At 30.2% G+C, this 22207-nt stretch overlaps 1 protein-coding gene and 1 long non-coding RNA gene across 3 annotated transcripts in view; one reads left to right on the top strand and one right to left on the bottom strand.

Moving 5' to 3' along the window:
* LOC148307404 (uncharacterized) overlaps positions 1 to 22207 on the top strand; it is a 164124-nt gene that overhangs the window by 22870 nt on the left and 119047 nt on the right. Inside the window, exon 2 of the long non-coding RNA XR_015837847.1 lies at positions 9107 to 9127. This is a non-coding gene — a long non-coding RNA (uncharacterized LOC148307404). The remainder of the gene's footprint in view (positions 1 to 9106; positions 9128 to 22207) is intronic.
* LOC148307407 (uncharacterized) overlaps positions 1 to 22207 on the bottom strand; it is a 133078-nt gene that overhangs the window by 97910 nt on the left and 12961 nt on the right. The gene's annotated exons all lie outside the window — the stretch shown is intronic.

Genomic DNA, 22207 nt, shown 5'->3' with positions numbered 1-22207 from the left:
TTTTTTCAATCTTCAGCATTTTAAAAATTCGGTATGAATTCAATTATTCGTTCTGTGGTTTATTATGATACATAAAATAGTTCATTTTTTGCACTTGTAACTTATTGTATTTAGCTAAATTAAAAGAGACCGCAATAACCTTACCGAATTGTTATGAATAAAAAATAATTGAGGTAGAAATAAAGTTATTTTATAATATTGAACTCTCTCAGTTTTTGTGCGAGATTATTAGTGAGGATATGAGAATACTAAAAATTTTAATCAAAACCAGATTATGTTTATCATTTGTTTTCAGCGAGTTTATTTACTTGACAAGAATGTTGATAAGTATAATTAAATAATATGGCTTCTACTAATAATCGCTCAAGATGAAAAATAAATATTAGTAGATCGAATATAAAAATTAAAACTCTAGCAAAAAACGACTTTCCAGTTTATTTATGTGAACACGACTTCTTTCGAAAACTACAGATTTTATTATCAACAGTACAAACTTGTATCCGGCTCAATATCGAATCCACCCCATTAAAAACAGAAAAGTATTTTATTTAATACTGTTTACTGATCTTTTTTTTTAAATCCTCGTATGTTTCATATTACTAACAAAATTCTGTATGGCCAATTCAACCAATTTCCATATATCGCTCGCTCCTTTCAAGAACGTCATAAATCAAAAATCGCCAATTTTCGGTTGTGCATATTTTCGGAATGCCCAGAAAATATACTATATCCCAACAAAAAAGGCATATTTTTAACTTAATATTTACCCGCTACAGGGCAGAAAATGTTGTTATTGCATTTTGAAGAAGAGGTAGTGTTTAATTATGTTTCTGTAATTATGTTCGTCCACCTCCGTAGTGTAATGGTCAGCACGCTCTGCTACCATTCTGGAGGTCCCGGGTTCGATTCCCAGGGGGGGTCAAATAAATATAAGGGATTTTTTCACTGCAATATTTCATGCGTAAACGATCAAGATAACACTGCATTTATATGAAGCAGTGCCCTATGCACCATTGGGGTGAGGATAAGGGCTTTATGTTTTTAAATGTACTTAATATTTTTCAAACGGAGAAAAAACCTTCAGGTTTTACCTAAAAAGATCTGTTGCACAGTAAAAAGTTCAAAAAGTGACTTGATATTTATTTTTAATATATTGTGTTATATTTTCAAACTTTAAAAACGTTCTCCTGAAAAATCAAGTTTTTTTTATTTATGACGTTCTTGAAAGGAGCGAGCGATATGTACATAATACATCAAACATTTAACATGTTTCTCGTTGAATTCATTAGTAATAAATCATTACGTCTTGTATGTTTAGTAAGTTCAAATATCTTCAGAGACGGCGATAACTGTGAATATTTTAATGATTAATGTTACAATTGACCCGGAGCATTAAAATTATTACCAAAAATGATTGGAGAGAAGTAGTATTTATTAAATTCTCGGGAAACACCAGAATCTGTATAAAGTAGGTCTTTGACTCACGTAAAACACGTTTTATTGATGTCGCAAGGTCAGCGGTCAGCGCTCTTTAATTATTTAATTTTAATTAATAAACTATTTTTAGAGAACATTTAGCCTTATTTATTGAGAAAAATATAATGAATTTCATAGTTTTTTTAACTTAATTAAAAACTAATATAAATTCTTTAACTCAATAAGTGGATCAAAGTGTTTTCTTCATTTTAATTTAATGTTATTTACTATAAATTTTCATCAACAAATTGAATTTTTAATTTTAATTCATTTTTAATTTGATATGCTTCAAGCGCTTTGAACACATTAGAAGCAAATTGTCCAACCTTAATAATTGTACTACAGGTAAGCAGCCCGAGTATCCCAGCAATTTTTGCTTATCTTCTTCAATAAAATAATACTACTGTTCCTTTATCCTGTCGGTACATTTCAGCGCACAGCTTAGGACACTTCATGACGTTTGTGAATCAATAACATTAAGAATTAAACATAAGATCTTCTTCTTCTTCTTTTTGCTTTTCACCCATCTTGAGTGCTCTAGCTTGTGTCGATATATTTTATACATAAAATTATTAGAATTGCTATCATGTGCTGATATATCAAATTAAATTATAACATTCGTTCTCCGTGAGAATTTTTAGCGTTATTATATGTATACAAATATTATTATTCATAAAGTACAATAAAAATGTGAATGTATGTGTTAATACATAAGTCTTTATTATTATTTTTAACTTAATTTGATTATATCGTAAAGATATAAATTATCTAATAAAATTAAAGAAAAAAAGATACAACGATGAGTCAATCTAAAGGAACTTTATCAAAATTAATTCAAGGTAATTTTTCATTAACTTACATATGGTATCTAAAAATATAGTATTACAAACATCAATTAATTATGCGCAACACAAATAATGACATAATCACGAAACCATTGATTAATACATTATTGTGCAGAATACTCTCTCATTCATTCACCTTGGTATTCAAAAAAATTAAATACATATCATAATTTTCATATTTTTCTAAAATACATTATTTTTTTAATCTTATGCAAGTGTGGGATGGAATTTCTAGTCATCACATTTGATATTTGGCACAACTCGACATTTTCTTTGATTTTGTTAAAGTAATTTCTTCTTAGCTCGCTTTTCCTGTCACGAATTTTTCCTTCAGTGCTTTTTCCATTCCAATTATAATATCGATGAAACTAAAATAATAATGGCCAATTTATACAGCGCCGTTACCGTAAAAATCCCTCCAAGAGTTTACAGTTAACGATTTACGTATTTTGTATACATATTTACAAATAATTATATTTGAAATATTTCCGTATAAGTAGTTTACCTAATGCAATCAATATGTATGGGTAAGACTATGTTCTCCATCTTTCTTCTTATATTTTAAATGATCTTTAATACTCTTGTTTATTACCTCATTCACCTACTCATTAACGATGAATAATTATGAAGTATCAAAAATTAACAGCAGCGTTAATTTTTGATACTTCATAATTATTTATGACTGATTTAAATAAGTCGAATGTATTACGGAGTTGAATTTTAAATTACAACTATTTTTAAAACATTTATTAGTTTTGATCACTTGTCGATGGGAGGACTGCTATCCCGTAGTTGTGTCAAATTTAATAATACTTTAAACTACGTTTATTAAATCGTGAAGCTGCTTTTATGTCTGAAATTCTGTTAAAACATTGATTATAAAAATACTTTTCCAAAATTTCTCACCCTTGGTTTCTATGTTCCGGTTAAACTATATCCCAGCCCTAAACTGCACCGCCCACCTCTAACAGTACCCAAACTATTTATTGTTCGTTAGTTTTTATTTTCACTCATGGGAACATCTGTGATTCTCGAAACTAGTGTTTCACATATTTTTTAATCTAAATTGAAGGCAGTATAGAACGTACTTTAAAATGTTGTTTCACAACATCAATTTTTTCCGTTTTAACAGCAATTTCCCACAACAAATTCTCAATTTATGATTCGGCGAGTTTTATTTATCATTTTGAACGCTTTTGATGTTGTTAAACATCCGTTGCTCTTAAGTGCTTCACACTACACAGAATACAGACACAGCATGTCAGAACATTAAATAACTAGTTTATGTCACTTTTCCACATAACAAAAAGACTCCAGACATCTTTAATATATAAGTGTTAGATTTAAACCTATTTTTTATGATCTTCAAAACTAAATCGTCTTATTGGTGTAGTTGCAAGCGCATTTACTTTGCTGGAAATCCCGGGTTCGTTTCTGACAAGAATCGAAATAAATATAAGTAATTATAATTGAAATAAATATAAATATTTTTAAGATCCTAAAACTTACGATTGATCATTTTTCCTTAATGTAATGAACGAAATAACACTGCTGCTATATGATCCTGTACCTTATGCACTTTTTGGTGCAAATAAGAAACTTCAAGATAAATCCACCGAAAATTTGAGTAAAAATCGTAAAGTATGTTTTTGTTTTTTGTCATTAAATTAAATTTTGACTATTCAAGAAAAAAATGGAAAAAAAATCCTCCGTTATAAAGTAAAATGGAATTTAAAAAAAAGGTACAACAATTTTATGCATTATTTATGTTTATTAAAGGCAACCTTTCTTTTCAAGTATATTCTTAATTTTTACATAAAAAATATCATTAATAATATGCACAATATGTAATTTAAATAAACTCAAATATAAAAATGTATTATCTGTTTTTTTTTAAACATGTTTTGATCCAATCATAGTTATATTATAATTAAGAAATAAATCAGCGTTAAGTTTTGAATAATTCTTTAACCATTAGAACAAAACATTTTATACTACAATTCGATTGTAAATCATAAGTATCATATAAAAAAATATATTCTTCTTCGTCTTCAAACCCTTATCCGCACCCCAATGGTGCATAGGGCACTGCATCATATAAACGCAGTGTTATCTTGATCGTTAACACATGAAGGAAAGGTGATTAGGACCTCCGCTTCAGGTACCAGTCCAAGGTAATTGAATGAATATTAGAGTGAAAAAAAATACTTATATTTATTTAATCCCTCCCCTGGGAATCGAACCCGGGACCTCCAGAACGTTAGCCGAGCGTACTGACCATTACACTACGGAGGCGGACAAGTAATAAAAAAGTGTTATTAGTAGCTAAAACATCAATGAATCCACCAATCCAGTATGAGTGATATTGATCGTGTCGAAATAATAACAATGGAATCCACGACATAATAAATAATGATAAATTGAGTATTCAATATATGTACATCATTTAAACAAACAAAACAAAGAAAACATAAATATTGGAATAACAAGTATTCAAATGGAGGGCATGTTTCAAATACAAGGTCAGCCAATTCTTGCACATTGGCTCGGTGAAAAAGTTCAGGGAAAAAAACAAAGTAGGTAACGAAAACATGAATAAGAAAACAACACAGCTTATTGTCCGAGTATTGGACTAGCGAAAATACATAGCATACCTATCTTAGAAGGGTTATTGGCCCGCAGTAGAGATGGATCGAGTAATGCGGAACCAATATCCATGGATAAAAAGTACTCGTAGGTATCCAAAGTAAATTGGTTCGGGTGAAAAGATTCTCCGACGAAGTTTATTTAGTATTTTTTTAAACAAAACTAACTTAATTAGAACATTTAGAGTGTTTTCAAATACTTGTTCACAAATCTGGATTATCTCCAATTACAGGAGTTATTTTTTGACATCTCATCAAAGATGAAGAAGAATATGGAAGTCTGGGCATTTACGGGGCTGACGACAGCTAAAAAAGCTTTACTTCATCTCACCAATACATGTCTCTAGTGAAGTTCTAGTAATTCAAGAACAATATTTCTAAATTGGTTCATATAAATAGAACTTTCAAGAATTTGAGTAACCACACGGTTGTCAATAATGGGTAGAATTGGTGAATGTAACACGAGTGTAAAGTGATCACTTAAACCAGCCTATGACGGTCGTCAGCCCCGTAAATGCCCAGACTTCCATATTCTTCTCCATCTTGGATGAGATGTCAAAAAATAATATGAAACTTAATTAGAGTATTTTTTTAAATCTTAACATAGATGAAGAAGAATATGGAAGTCTGGGCATTTACAGGACTTACGACCGTCATAGGCTTAGTTAAGTGATCCCTTTACACAAGTGTAACATTCATCAATTCTATCCATGATTGACAACCACACTACTTAATGTTTGGAACTTTTAGATAAACTGATAAAACTCGTAACATAGTATGTGGGAGTTTACAACAGCCGTCTCTGTTGGAATGATGAAAGCTTTCATTAGGCAGAGACTCTTTCCATTTGTTTGTAAGGTCATAATCCTGGATTATATTAATTTACTTGAGAAACGCATGAAAACATGATTTTCAATTTATTTTAGCTATAATTTGACCTGTCAATTTATTTACAACATTTTGAGTGTGTTCAAACACTTGTTCACAATTCTGGATTATCTCCAATTACAAGTTATTTTTTTACATCTGAACATATTTGGACACACTCAAAATGTGGCGAATTTCAAGCAGAGTTAAAAAAATATATTGTAGAATAATCCTAAAAGTACCTAGGATTCTTTATTTCTTTTTCTATTGTTGTATGATATTTCTCTTGCAAGATATATATATAAAATACTGATTTATATATTTTGAAATAGTAATTAATAAATGAATTCGCAGCGCTTTTTGGAAAAAAAAAATTATAAATAAGGTTGAAAATATAATGAGAAACTGCTTGGAAAGATTTATTAATTAGAGAGGTAATTGGATCTATATCTAAAATACGATTCAATGAACTTATCAAGCTTGAATTATGTACGGTGAGAAGACATCTAGGTAGGCACATACAATTTGACAAACAGGCTATATACGTTATAGAAACCGTGTAATCTGAATCAAATATGTAATTATTAAAAATACACTTTACACTTGTATTGGACCACTAATTGCCATTTATTTCATTTCATTTGTCCGCCTCCGTAGTGTAATAGTCAGCACTTTTGGCTACCGTTCTGGAGGTCCCGGATTCGATTCAGGGATAGCTCAAATGAATATATGTGATTTTTACACTCTATAATATTTATTCAATATTACCCTGGACTGGTACCCGAAGAGGAGGGGTCATCACCTTTCCTTCATGTGTTAACGATCAAGGTAACACTGCGTTTATATGATGCAGTGCCCTATGCACCATCAGATGCGGATAGGGGTTTGAATGAAAATATCTTAGACAGTTTTATGTAGCAGTGCCCTATACACCATTGGGGTGCGGATAAGAGTTTGAAGTTTTGAAGACTACAGATGTTTTCATCGACAGGTTATAACAAAAAATGAAGATGTAATAATTATGTGGCGATACGATTTTACACAGTAGAAAACAGATTTTTTGCCAAAAAGTCCATTACAGTGATTGAAAAAAAATCGCTTAGTGGATTTTTCGTTTTTAAATTGACCAATGATCGTCTGTCTATGTGGCGTAGCGGTTAATGCCAAGTTTTTGCTGGACTCGTGACCATGGGACGTTTCGTGCCAAAGCTGGAAAAAATGCCACTACAAGATCACTGCTTTTCTCCACGTGCTACCAATATCGTAAATATTTAGTGCAGGATAAAACGTGAGCGGCACCGCTCTGACGCTGGACGCTTACCGCTGATATCGTGACCGCGGCCTTAAGAATACTGCGACGCGACGTTGTTGTGACAATTTTAATCCAATTTTTCAATATGAGGAATTTTTTTTATTCAGAAAATCTAAAAGAATAAAAAACGTTACTTTAAATACCACTAAAATATATTCAAGGAAATAAAAGAATATTTTGTTTAATATTCATTAATTATTTTAAATGCTCTCTTTGGTATAATGATATGTAAAAGTAATTTTATCTGCCTCCGTAGTGCAAAGGTCAGCACGCTCGGCTACCGTTCTGGAGGTCCCGAGTTCGATTCTCAGGGGTGATAAGTGATTTTTTCTCTCTAATATTTATTCAATACTACCCTGGACTGGTACCTGAAGTGGAAGGTTGATCACCTCTCCTTCATGTGTTAACGATCAAGAAAACACTGCGTTTATATAATGCAATGCCCTGTGCACCATTGAGGTGCAGATAAGGTTGTGAATGAATGAATAAAGAAAATATTATGTTTTATATTAATTTATTATTTTAAACGCTCTCTTTGGTATACTTATGTAAAAGTATTTTATATGTTCATAATATCGATCCAAAAAAAATATAAAATATACTACTCATAACAATTTCAAAATACAAAAAAAACTGTTTCTTTTTGCACCTGTGTGATTTTTTATCAAATTATATCATAAAATACTTTTTCCATTAATCCAAAGAAAATATTTTTTAAATAACTCCTATCTTATTGGGCATTAAAAAAACTCTGTATACTTAAAAATTATGATCAACCTGGAAAAAAAATTGTGTAAATCATTATTAATAATACTTGTCGAAACTTGAAGTGGCACAAAGGACCGTTAGGTTATGATTTCTGAGAATTTTCGTCTGTAATTTTTAACTGCGAGAATGAGCCACCAAACCTTGATTCCCGATTGACTGCATTTTTTAGTCTACCAGAAAGATGTAGCGAGAAATAAGTAAGACAACGATGAGGTGTTTAAATTTTATCGTCATTCTCATCGTGAACCTTAGCTGTTTATAATACTATGTTCATAGGTTAAAGACTATATTTCGCATAAACTAACAGGTTAAAAATAATAAAATTCTTTGCGTGCTAGCCTACGTGATGACCCATTTTCACACTGTAAAGTACATGTTAACTTTTTTGGCAAAACACAACAATAAAATTACTTTGGCATTTTTACGTATACAAGTTTTGCCTGATGCATACCTTTGAATCTCACGTACTTCAAACACATTACGAGAAACATACATAACTGTGATTTTACTCGTTTTTTTACAACTAAGAAGGTACAATTACAGTTCAATCGTTGGCTTTTTGCTATAATTTTTAGAATTATTTATTCTTTAAATCTATTGATGATTGCCTTATTTCGATGTAACACAACATAAAGGAAATTGTGGTTTTTAAATAAATAACTGTATTAGAAATTTGTGATAAAATTTGCATTGAACAATTTATTTCATTTCTTGAATGTTTTTCGCAGATACTTTGTGACACATTTCATAAACTTTATAAAATTAAACAACTTTGTTTTAACCACTTTTAAAAAAAGTGGTTTAAACAAAATTGTTTAATTTTATAAAGTTTATTTTATTTCATTTAACCCTAGACCACTAGACTTCCAATGTACCTTAATGTGGGACTATCGTAAAATGTGTGATGATAACAAAAACTCACACTTCACGAAATACGTTTACTAAAAACGTTTCAATATAAGTGCAACATGGTTTTGAGAACTTTATATATAAAAGTAACATAAAATATCTGTACAAAACTAAGATACATGCTAGTTGTCTCTACATTCTTTACATATGTTGCCACAGTGCTCTCCACAGATGGGATATCCGTTATCGTATCTTTTAAGTAAATTTTAAGAATATCCCGGAATCTAGGGTTAAAAAAACGTTCAATTTCCACTTAAATTGATCTGAAACAATTTATTTTTCAGGTTAAGATTACCAGTCCATGGGTAAGTGAGACATTTATATTTATTTATGGTGGAATATACTATTTATTACATATTTTTTTATACACTATTGTTGATTTTGTTTGACAACTTGACATATTAAGTTAATTATTTTATGATTCTGTAATTGTTTGTGTGATGCGTTAATCAATGAAAATCATTGGTTTATTTCGTATAAATTAATGAAACTATTATTTATCTAACGATAAATATTACGTAAACATTTTCAACGTAATTATTATGACTATGAATTATGAAAATAATACGTTAGAACTGCAGACACCTGTTTCAGTAATTGATATCTGTTAAATCTGCTAACCGCTGCTAAAGGATGCGTGAGTCAATTGGCCTTGCGTTTTGACGAGCTAATCCTTGGAAACTCTTCTCGTTCACGATACAACAATTTGTGATAAATTCTGCTGCTGGTTCGTCTTTTTAGTGGAAATCCACATTAATTAACTCGAAGGCTATTCTTCTTCCTCCCAGGAAAGTGGCAATGAGGAAGTTAAATGAAAAAACGTTATTTTTCGTAAATAAATCAAGTGAGCTTCAATATTTCATGTTGTTAGATACATCCACAAGTACTAGTTGAATTCAACTAAGAGTTAACCCATCAGGTCGTGTGGCTAACATATTTTTTTCTGTGTATGTGACTGACAACGTCACTTTTAGGCGACAGCTTAATTTTGTTTTAATATATTGTGGGTCTATAAATAATGCCCAGTAATGTTTATAATACCTTTAATAAATAAAATACCAAAACAATTTTTACCAATGAAATATATTGTAATCAGGTGCTATTTCAATCTTCTACCTACCCTCATCCGCACTCAATGGTGCATAGGGCACTGTATAAAATTGATGCAATAATCAATTGATGGCTGACCGCAAATTAATTACGTATAGTCTTACGCATCAACTTCCAGTGGAGGGTAATATCAAATAAATATCAGAGTGAAAAACACTTAATATTTATATTATTTTTTGACATCTCATCAAAGATGAAGAAGAATATTGATGTCTGGGCATTTACGGGGCTGACGACCGTCATAGGCTGGTTTAAGTGATCACTTTACACACGTGTAACATTCACCAATTCTTCCAAGAATTTGAGTAGTGTGGTTGTCAATAATGGGTAGAATTGGTGAATGTTACACGTGTGCAAAGTGATCACTTAAACCAGCCTATGACGGTCGTCAGCCCCGTAAATGCCCAGACTTCCATATTCTTCTTCATCTTTGATGAGATGTCAAAAAATAATATGAAAATAACTCCTGTAATTGGAGATAATCCAGATTTTGTGAACAAGTATTTGGACACACTCAAAATGTTGTAAACTTAATATTTATTTTGACCCCCCTGTGAATTGAACCCGGGGTCTCCATCACGGTAGCGGTAACCCTTACACTATGTAGTCGGACAATACACTATGGGCTGTCTCAGTACATAAGTAAGTTTGTGGACTGATTGACATTGGATGAAATGTAGTTTAAATTACATCAGCAAAAAAAATATTTAAAAATGTGTTCCTACAAACATTACCGAATTCGATGCATAACGATAGTTCATTTTTTTTAGTTTACTTGTGGCTTACGTTAGAATTAAGACACCTCTGGGTGACATTGGCAACAGACGGGTTAATTTATTCATGGTGTTACAGTAATTCTACTTTTGTAGCAACGTTAAATGGAGATAAATGCAAGGATAATACAGCGACCTTAAATTCTCATTATAAATTAAAATATATTTAAAAGAGAATAGTTTGTTTGTACTACTATGTGCAGTGACCTACATACTTGATGGTTGGTATGTTATTTTCGTATACTTATGTATACTTTTATGTATATTTGTTGGTGATTAATTTTACAATTACATTCTTTCATGTTTTACCATGTTAATTAATTTTAATTTATTGTATTTTACTGAATTTAGTTGATTGTAAGGTCAAGATCAGATGCTGTTTTAAATAAATACAACAAGTTTGGTCTTAAAAAAAGTATTCTGATACTTATAAAGCATATTTCTATATTTAAAAAAAAAAAAATTTAAACACGTTATTTTAGTTATACATATTTGTAGTGTATGCATCCCTGAAGAAAAGATTAATCATTGTCGAGCTGGTGATTTAAGACAATGATTGCTTTTATTTTTTTATACATGTTTATGATTGTAAATAATTTACTCATACTATGTGGTAAATGTAATCATATATTTAAAAAATATTTGTATTAAAATAACACTCTTAAATCTTATAAATATTCGCTACTTATATTTCCTATCAAAAAATAACTGAGCGTATTTAATATTTTGGGTACAACAATTTTCGTTGTTAATAATAGTTAGTACACACGTCGCTCACTCCTTTCAAGAACGTCATAAATCAAAAAACTTAATTTTTCAGGAGAACGTTTTTAAAGTTTAAAAATATAATACAATGTATTAAAAATAAATATCAAGCCACTTATTGAACTTTTTACTGTGCAACAGATCTTTTTAGGTGAAACCTGAAGGTTATTTCTCCATTTGAAATATATTTAGTTTATTTCAAAAAATAATTAAACAATACATTCTCTTCAAAATGTAAAACAACACTTTCTTCCCTGTGGCGGGTAAATATTAAGTTAAAAATATGCCTATTTTGCTGGGATATAGTACATTTTCTGGGCATTGCGAAAACATACTCAACTGAAAATTGATGATTTTTTATTTATGACGTTCTTGAAAGGAGTGAGCGACGTGTTATGCATCAGATCTCTCCTCTGCATATATATGTACAACTTTTAATTGTAAAAATATTCAGGGAAAGTTATTCCTTATTCATCCCGTGTAGGAGTTCCGAGAAATGATTTTAAATTTCCAATCACACCTATGTGCAATAAACGTTCAGTTTACGATCAGTTACTCACGCCAATAATAAGGAAGGCGTATTATTCTACCAGAATTCCGAATATCAGAATTCACTCATATTCAAATTGTATTATTCAAAGTGATAATTATATTATTTATAATAATTACATGTATTATATTCTACCACCAATTCACGATGTTTTCAGGTTAGTTTTGTTTATTCAAACAACTTTTTCTCCGCTCAGAACTCCCACACACATTTTGCAAATTTCTCGATCGAGGACTGTCCTAATTTACGATCGACGTAATAAATATGATGACATTTTAGACTAACTTAATAATACTATATTAAAACATTTTTACAAGTGTCTCCATCATTAAGAGAGATCCATTACCAAAATTGTGTATACAAAAACGTTTAAATATCTGTGGTGACGCGGAAGACGGGTATATGTAAGTTCTGTGGTATATATTACATATAGATATATAACAAATGGAATAAATAAGTACGGATAAATTACTTTTAATATTACTAACCATGTATAATAAAATTAAAATAAAACATTATAAAGCTCTGATTAGTAGCAGATGCTTGTATTTTATTCTTAGTCAATGAAATACATTTTTGAAAATTTTATATATTTTTAAACATGGAGTATCGATCTTTAGTTCAAAAATATATATGTTTATCATAATTATATTCGGAAGTTACGAATGAGTGAGGAAAGAACGGTAAAACAAATTTATGAGGCGAATGTTAGCGGGAAAAGAAGCAGAGGAAGACCGAGAAAAACATGGCACGATCAGGTATGCCAAATACTTGAAAGTGGTCAGGTTAGGAGTCGTAACAATCGGCGGGTATGTATGAGGAGATGCATGAACGTGTAGGAGGCGAAGAATGTTTGCAAGGACAGAGTGGTGTGGCGCTCTATTCTCTCTGCCTACCCCTGCGGGGAAGCGGCGTGATGGTTAGTTAGTTAGTTAGTTAGTTACATTCGCCATATCATAAGTCCATTGTTTTACTCATACCTCATATATGTAATAGGAGTGCACCATTTAATATGAATGTCTTTAAAAACTAGATATGTTATAAATAAATGTTAATTAAATAGTCGAAAAGATTGATTTTCACCATCAAAATTAACTTCACTCCTTTCTACGATTACTTAAATTAACGATTAAGATAACACTGCCTTAAGCCGATGTGATGCCCTTTGGTTGGGTGCGGAGAGGGGTCAGACAAAAATAAAATGCAAAACCTTAATCATAGTGCTTCAATCATAAATTATAAAAAAAAATCAAATAAAATTGTATGTTTGAAATTAATTTATATATTAAAATCTCTAATAAATAAAATGCATTCCAAATCGATCATCCATTACTCGCATGCTCTGCGAAACCTGTCCACCCACTTGGGTGCATAAATTAGTTTTATCGCGTCGAATTGTTGAGCTGGTTTACGACGACAATGACCCGATACTAGGGTCCTGATGACCCAGTCCTCCCACGGAGACGGACGAGCCGCCCGAGAGCCGCCCTCGCCCTGGGTATTTACATGTACATTTACATTTATGTAGTTGGCACGGTCGGCCGTGACAATGACCCGATAGTGGGGTTTGAGGAAAGCGACTCAGTTCGCTTAACCCACTGCGCCCACGGGCTTGCCGCCCAAGCTTGAGTAAAATAGTTTTTACCCTATTTTTATGTAATTCTCTCCTACTTTACCCTATTTTTATACAGTTTTCTCCTACTTTACCCTATTTTTATATAGTTCTCTCCTACTTTACCCTATTTTTATGTCCATAATTTTTACTCCTTTTTATTTCTACTCAGTTTTACCATATTTTAATATACTCTCTAAATACTATTTATCTTTTATATACAACATATGTTGTACCTACTTAATTCAAAATTTCTGAAATTTGTTTGATTAATATTTAGTTATTGTTAATTTCCATTTTCATTTCCAAAATTATTATGTATTTTTTTCCTATTTATTGTTTCGATTTTCACTATTTGGTATGACTTGAAGAAATTAAAAATAAAACACTTGTTTCATACTGCTTGAGTTTTATAATTTATAAGAACTAGTTTAGGAAGCTATAGATCTTTCCGTCAACAGGTATAAATATAAAATATAACTTTATATTTATAACTGTAGATGGAAGCAGCTGTAACTTCCAAAACAATTATTTATAGTTTAAAATATAAAACTCTAGTAGTATAAACAAGCGTCTGATTTTAAATTTATTTTTTCCTTGTGCTTTTTTTACTTTAGGTATCAATTACCTTAAAATCTAAAATAGTATATCACAGTATCAAAAGTACTCCTCAATTGTTTCTTGTAGAAGGACTCATATTACACTCGTATATTATAGTTTATTAGAAATGGAGTTATTTCGCGCCAGTATTTTACCAAATTAGGATAGATATATATTTGTTAATCTAGGGGTACATACGTCAATTTCAATTAATCGACCAAATGAATAATTGAACATTGAAACACACCTAATTAACAATTTTAACTTCTATGTACATATCGTAGTCATACAGGAGAAAGTGACCAAGTGCATTTCTTACAAAAACGTGGTCTTGACTATTTGATATCTTACTGGATTAATATTGCCCTGGAAAAAATCCCAAAGGATTTTAAACTTGGAAGTATAATATACTGACTTGTTTAAATGACTAAATGCATTGATATTTATTTTCTTGCCAAGCAATAGTGGCTTAAATGGCCCTCCTGAACATTTTACAATTTGTTAGTTAGTCACTTTCTCCTGTACGACTACGATATGTACATATACCCTCGGACTGTTCCCGTGAAAAATTATGTTTTTAAATAATAACTTAATCCATACTTATTGATTATTATTTTATTATTAAACTGTAACGTCGTTTTTAAATCACTATAATGATTAAATGATTAAAGTTACATTTTAATTATAAAATGGAAAATCACAAAGTTAGAGCTTCAAATAAAATTTATATTATGATTATTATTTAATATATTATTAGATTAAAACCAATATTTTTAGCTTTTCCACTTCATTTTTATTTGACCAGCGACCGGGTTTCGTCGGGTACCGGGATGTCGGTAACGACGAAACCCGGCCGCTGGTCAAATAAAAATAAAGTGGAAAAGTTTTAATCTAATAATATATTAAAATGCAATTCCATCACGAAGTGTGATAATATAAATCGATTATTATTTATTCAAAATAAACAAAAAACATCTTATTCGTCCAACATAAAAGTTTGGGAGCCACAAATTTATGCTCATTACTCTCACATTTCTTATTTGAGTTAACAAACAGCTGAAAAAAGTTCCTGTTATTTTTTGCTTTTATTTTGATTGCAACAAAATGTATTTTATATCTTCCTTACCCTTCGGCTAAATATTGGCAGAAGACTAAGCGCATACACAGAACCTCGCGGGATTTAGTTCATTAACGAGTCGTTTGGATAATGGATTGAGGATACGTAAAGGAAGATTCGTGTTATTTGCATCAGCTACATACAACATACAACAAAGGTTCAACAAAACTTAAAATGGTTTAGGTTGGGTTTTTAGATTTAGGTATATATACAGAAACCAGCTTGTGTGGGAGGAACCCATATAAATAATGCGTGAATAATAAAAACTCGAATTTAAGGCATTTTATTTCTAATGGGTTTTATTATGATAAAACATACATTACATATGATAATGTAATATCTTATAGTACCTGCAGTACATTTTGTATAGAAATCTGTATGTTTGTAAGCATATAAGAAACAGCTATGTAACGTTTGAAATTATTGATCATTAGATAATATCCCTCTTATATACTAACTCAATTAACCATTTGTAAAAAAAAATTGTCCACCTCCATAGTGTAGTGGTTAGCGCGCTAGGCTGCCATGCTGGAGGTCCTGGGTTCGATTCCCGAAAGGGTATAATATTTTATTTATTATGACCCTAGACTGGCACCTGCAGCGGAAAACTGTTCACCTTTCCTTTGTGTATTTAACGATCAAGATAACATTGCTTCTATGTGCCATTGAGTGTGGATAAGGGTTAGAAAAAGAAGAAAAAAATCAATATAGGTATTAATAATAATAATTCAAATCAATTTAACTAAATCGTCGGATCATATAAGTAGACAGTTCTGTGTATAACATGATGATTTTTACCATTTTCCAATGGATGTACTCATCTACGTACCTGCTTTCTTGGCATTATAAATCTATTAAAAATCTAATGATAATAATCATACACTCAAGAGGGAATATGATAAGACATGACCTAATGATAACAATAATAAAGGGAAAAATATAATATTTAAAGCATAGGGAAAATAAGATGGAGTGACGTGGACCAGTTAAAAGAGAAGGCAGAAAAATCTCTCATCTGTAAGAGGCAATAAGTTGCTGCAAAGACAAAAGCCTATCTTTTAAATTTAACGTGTATACTAAATATCTCCTTTAATTAATCTTTAAAAAATAGATATCTATATCTTAATTCGTAATAGTGGATCAATTATATTCAATAAAAAAATACAATCTCAACACTGGTCAAGTTTTTTGGGTCCCAAAAGGAGAGGCGACCTGGCTCTGGATTAAACCGGTAATAATTTGAGCCGGTAAATATCAAATGCGCCTATGTCCACTCATAACCTTTTTTAATGTTGGGGGATTTGGATTATAAGTAAATAAATAAAAATGTTTTATACGAGCCAAAACGAACTAACACCCATATTTTTGCTACAGAAAAAGACTCGTTGTGAGTCCCATGTATGAATAATCCAAAATATTTTTTTAACATCAACTGCTTATATCTATATAGTTCATATTAAAACTGCATTGGTCCAAAAAAAACACGTTTTCATTGAACTATAATTTTTTTTTATTAAATTTATAAATTTGTTTATATACTCGTATACAATTGTACATATAAATTTTACTTCAAAGGATTTCTGCATACTTCTGTGACTAATAATATGCAACCTCAAGTGCCATAGCTCTTACTAAAATTCTCCTATTCCTTTATTTAATTTATAATACATGCTGCTCCTTTTCCAATTCATTTCCCATATAGCAATAATTATCTGTACTTCATCATATGTGATCTATTCATATAATTTATAATCGAATGCTTGAACTCTTTTAATGCTAGAATATTATTATGGAAAAAAAACACTTGTTTAATACCACTTATTGAGTTTTATTTCATTAAACACGACTAGTTTCGAAAAGTACAGTTGTTTTCATCGACTATTAGTAAAACTAATTATAATAATAATCACTAAAACTAACAATAATAATGCATTTCTAGTGTGTGATGAAATAAAACTTAATAAGTGGTATTATACGAGTGTCTATTTTTTTTTCAATAATCGATATAGTATTCCACAAAGTATTAACTCAAAGCATTAGTTGAATCAATAAATAATATACTGATTTTTTTTATCGAAAAATATACATGATTTTAGTAATATTTACTTTAATGCTTTGTTTAACCGTGAATATGAATTAAAGGACAATTTAAAAATAATATACAGAACATGGGCGGGTTTGACTTTTACCGGCCAGTATTAAGAGATACTTATGTGACAAGAGTCTCAGGATAAGAAGTAGGACGATGGCGGTCAAGGACGCTGTCCGTTACGGTACTTTTAGGAGACTACATTTTTGAACGATAAAATCAGAGCTATCGAGACTTGGGGCTTAGAGTAATGCTCACGGAATAATAATAGACCAGCCAGCCTGTCTGACGAAAATAATATTGCCATGATTAAAACAGTGGCGGATCTAGATAGAAGTTATTGAAGCGGTACCTTCAGGACCCCGGATAAAGAATGATCCCAAAACGAATATAATCATTTGAAATTTATGTATTTATTTTATTTGTTCGGGAATTGTACAGCTTTACATAAAAAAAATATACAATAAAAAATAGTTACATTTACAATAATAAACATTACATTACATAAACAAAAATAGTCATATTAATAATAATAAAGCCAATTAAACAATTCCACATTTATGTTTTAATTACTATTAAAACATTAATATTTCTTAAATATTTAATATTGTTATCATAAATAAATATTGTTTCCTAATTTGAAATTAATGATAAAATAATAATTATAAAATTAAATAAAAAATTTTCTTTGCATATTTTCATTTAAATAATACCTATGTATTATAGAATTTCCTTGCTCAACAAACTTTGAATCAGACAAATCAAACATAATGCTGCTTTTATTTTTTTGACATCTCTACATGGATGAAGGAGAATAAGGAATTCTGGGTATTAACGGGGCTTACGACCATCATAGGCTGGTTTAAGTGATCACTTTACATACGCGTAACACTCTTCTTTCCCATGATTGATACATTCTTGGAATTTCTATATATACGGTTCCATTTTGAAACATAGTGCTTGAATCACCAGAGTTTCACTAGATACTTCTATTGGTGAGATGAAAAGCTTTTTATTTAGCAAAAACTCTTTCATTTGTATTTGAGGTCCGAATCCTGGATTATAATTACATAGTATGTGATTACAATGCTGCTCGCTTAGATGTTTGAAGTGTTTCATTGTGTCTGAGTGTTGCGCGCCATTGATCTTTCTATGCAATCAATCGAATTCGTAAATTCAAAACTGATCGCAGACTAGTGTCATGCGAGTAGAAAAGTCTCTAGACCACTGTTCTAAATTCAATAGACACGTTATACATTCCGTCAACAATAAAAATGAATAATTTAATATACTGGTACACCCCCAATACATTTTACTGGAAAATTAATTTCAAGGCATCCATATATGAACAAATGCTTCGGGCAAAAATAACCCAGATTCGCTACTGGTGGGAGTTGGCCTATGTGGGCCAAAAAGAGATTTATCTTTTGTGCGTTGTACGTGTCCGCGAGACTAGTGATGCGTGATGAATAAATAATCAAAAACAAGATTATGATAATCATTTCTAACGTCTGTTTACTAATGCAGCGTTCTGTGAAAAGTCGAGATTTACGATTTCCTATTATTATATCAGACTCTCAACCATCCTTAAATATTGAGGGTCAGGAATATATTAAAATAACATTTTTTAAAGGTTTATTTCTTCCGTTTCACTCGAACACATAAAAAAATTAATGAGTTAAAAATTTAATTCTTTGCTAATATTTTTTTTTTTAGTTTATTTTTTTACCACTTAATCATTCATAATTTTTACAACATTTTGAGTGTGTCCAAATACTTGTTAACAAAATCTGGATTATCTCCAATTACAGGAGTTATTGCATATATATGACACACTCAAAATGTTGTAAATAAATTATCTGGTCAAATTATAAGCTTAATAATAAAAATGAAAATGGTATTTTCTGGCGTTTCTCATGTGTGTGATTATAATCCAGGATTCGGATCTCACATACTAATATAAGAGTTTCTGCTTAATAAAGAGCTTCTTTACATCTCACCAATAGATGTCTCTAGTGAAGTTCTAGTGATTCATGAACAAGGTTTCTAAATTGGTTCATATATATAGAACTTCCAAGAATTTGAGTAGTGTGGTTGTCAATAATGGGTAGAATTGGTAAATGTTACACGTGTGTAAAGTGATCACTTAAACCAGCCTATGACGGTCGTCAGCCCCGTAAATGCCCAGACTTCCATATTCTTCTTCATCTCAATATTCTTAATGTTTATTTTCATATAGCTGTTTACTATTTTTTTAATGATGGAACTGTTGATAAATTTTTTCATGTCATACCATATTATATAATAAAATATTTTAAACATACTCTGCTGTTTGATTCACGGCAATGGCAAAAATAACCTAAGAAATATTGAAAATCTCATATTAGGAAGTCCGGCTTGAGGTAAATACATTTAGTAATGAAGAAGTGTAATTTATAATAATACTTTATGAAAAGATATATACATGTATGTAGTGATTAGTCAAATTCTCTTATTTTGTTTTTACTTTACGTTTTTTTATATTTTCTCATTTGTTTATTTTAAATATGCTTCTTTCATTATGTTTTTCTCATTAATTTCTTTTAAATATACTTCTAATGCCTATTTATTATACCTGTTTATTGTTTTTATATTTTGCCATGTATTAGTTTTGGTTGTTTAAAAAAAAATGTTACTTTACTATTTGTGTTCCAGTCTTGTTAACCTTAATCCCATGTCCCAAAATGAGAAATATAAATTACTCATCGGGAATATTATACGTAAATTTGACTTATGTTTGTAATATATTTTGAGAAAAATATATATGTGGCTATTTATAAATAAATATATATATATATATATATATATATATATATATATATATATATATATACATATATATATATATATATATATATATATATATATATATATATATATATATATATATACATATATATTTAAATAAACACATACATACTATATATATGTGTGTGTAAAAAACTCTTTTTTACTACGGCTTTGGGTGAGAACGGTGAAGATTTGATAAATAATATTGAATCAACGTGTTCACATGACGCAAAAGGGCGTTACTTGGTAAAGAAATGCTATCGTAACATTGTCGTAGTTAAAGCCGTCATTACTAATAATAATATGAGCATTCAATGTACAGTTAAAACCTGACAAGAACTGTGTGTCTCAAACAATTTGAGCCTCAGTCATTTATTTTAAGATCTCAGTGTATGATAGCTATTTACAAAGTAAAGATAATAATAGGTGCACAAGGCTAACGGTACTAGCTGTCAAAGTCGCCATTCTGCAATCATTGTATTCTGGCAACTGCACATAATGAAAGCCTTGTTAATGCAGTGATGATCAATTGATATATTCCTACCAATATTAATATTAACAGCATTTTGAGTGTGTCCAAACACTTGTTCACAAATCTGGATTATCTCCAATTATAGGAGTTATTTATCATATTATTTTTTGACATCTCAATATAGATAAATAACAAGTTATTGGATTTGTGAATATGTATTTGAACACTCTCAAAATGTTGTTAGTAAATAATCTAGTCAAACTATAAGCTAATCCTAAAAGTATTTAGATTTTGGTAGGGGAATGTGATTTATTATGAGTATTTTAATGTTTTAGAATTTAATAAACCCTGATGATGACAAGGTTCTTGTCGAAACCGGTAGGTTAAAGTGTACTTATAATAAAAAAGTGGCTTAAACAAAGCTGTTTAATTTTACAGAGTTCATGAAATGTGCCACAAAGTATTTTCGAAAAACATTCAGGAAATAATTTAATAACAAACTTAAAAACACAGTAAGGGACATTTTTTTGTAGTACGTTTTTTTTGCATCTTCGGACTAAGTAGAATCTACTCAGTCCAAAAATGCAAAAAAAAACGTACTGCAAAAAAAATGTCCCTTACTGTGTTTTGAGTTTGGACAGCCGACGCGTACGTTATGCTAAATGATTAAATTGGTGAAAATATGTATGAATACATACTAACCATTTAAAATCGTACAAATTATAGTGTTAAAGTTCATTGTACTGAGAAAATATTCGCAAAATTCTCAAATATTTTGACAAAATATTATACCTGTACATTTTAGTATCTATGGATGTATAAGTTTTTAGTAAATGAATATTAAATTTCCATTTACCACACCAACAAAATTTTTTGCGACGTTCGTAAATGCAGTACAATCGGTAATTGATCGTGTTTACAATTTATTAGCATACACCATTTATTTACCGTGTGTTTGCACACGGAAATATGTCAGCTTTTGACACAGTTTCCCTCGCCTTTGATGTAACGGATTAAAATTATACAATCATTATGGATTCAGATTATAGCCATTGTTGAATATTCTCGGTAATCAAAAGATGACGAACGGTGTTGGGTATTTGTAATAGATTATTATTATTATATTTCAATAGGAAATGGGAACTCGGTCTGTGTGCTCGCAAGTTCAAGGCATGAGCAATGAACGTGAAAGCAAATGCATTAATAATGTCAATGTCATTATGCTATGTACCGATACTTTTGTTAATACTAAATACCTGTCCTTGAAAGAGAAAATAGGTTTTTTCATTCATAATATGAAATGTTTAATATTATTTTAATGCACAAAAGATTGATATTTTATGAATTAGATTTTGGTCCGCTGATTTAACTTTTATTGTCCATTCCGACTATTCATTAATAACAACTGATTTACACACTTTAAAATGTATCTAAAAAAATACAAAGATAAACTGATCAAAATCAGATA

Source organism: Brachycentrus maculatus, unplaced genomic scaffold (assembly GCF_059751285.1).
Source record: "Brachycentrus maculatus isolate JH-2025_06_01 unplaced genomic scaffold, ASM5975128v1 h1tg000199l, whole genome shotgun sequence".
In the NCBI taxonomy this organism is placed as follows: Eukaryota; Metazoa; Arthropoda; class Insecta; order Trichoptera; family Brachycentridae; genus Brachycentrus; species Brachycentrus maculatus.
Note: the sequence above shows the minus strand (reverse complement) of the source record. Positions and strands in the feature narration are given on the sequence as shown.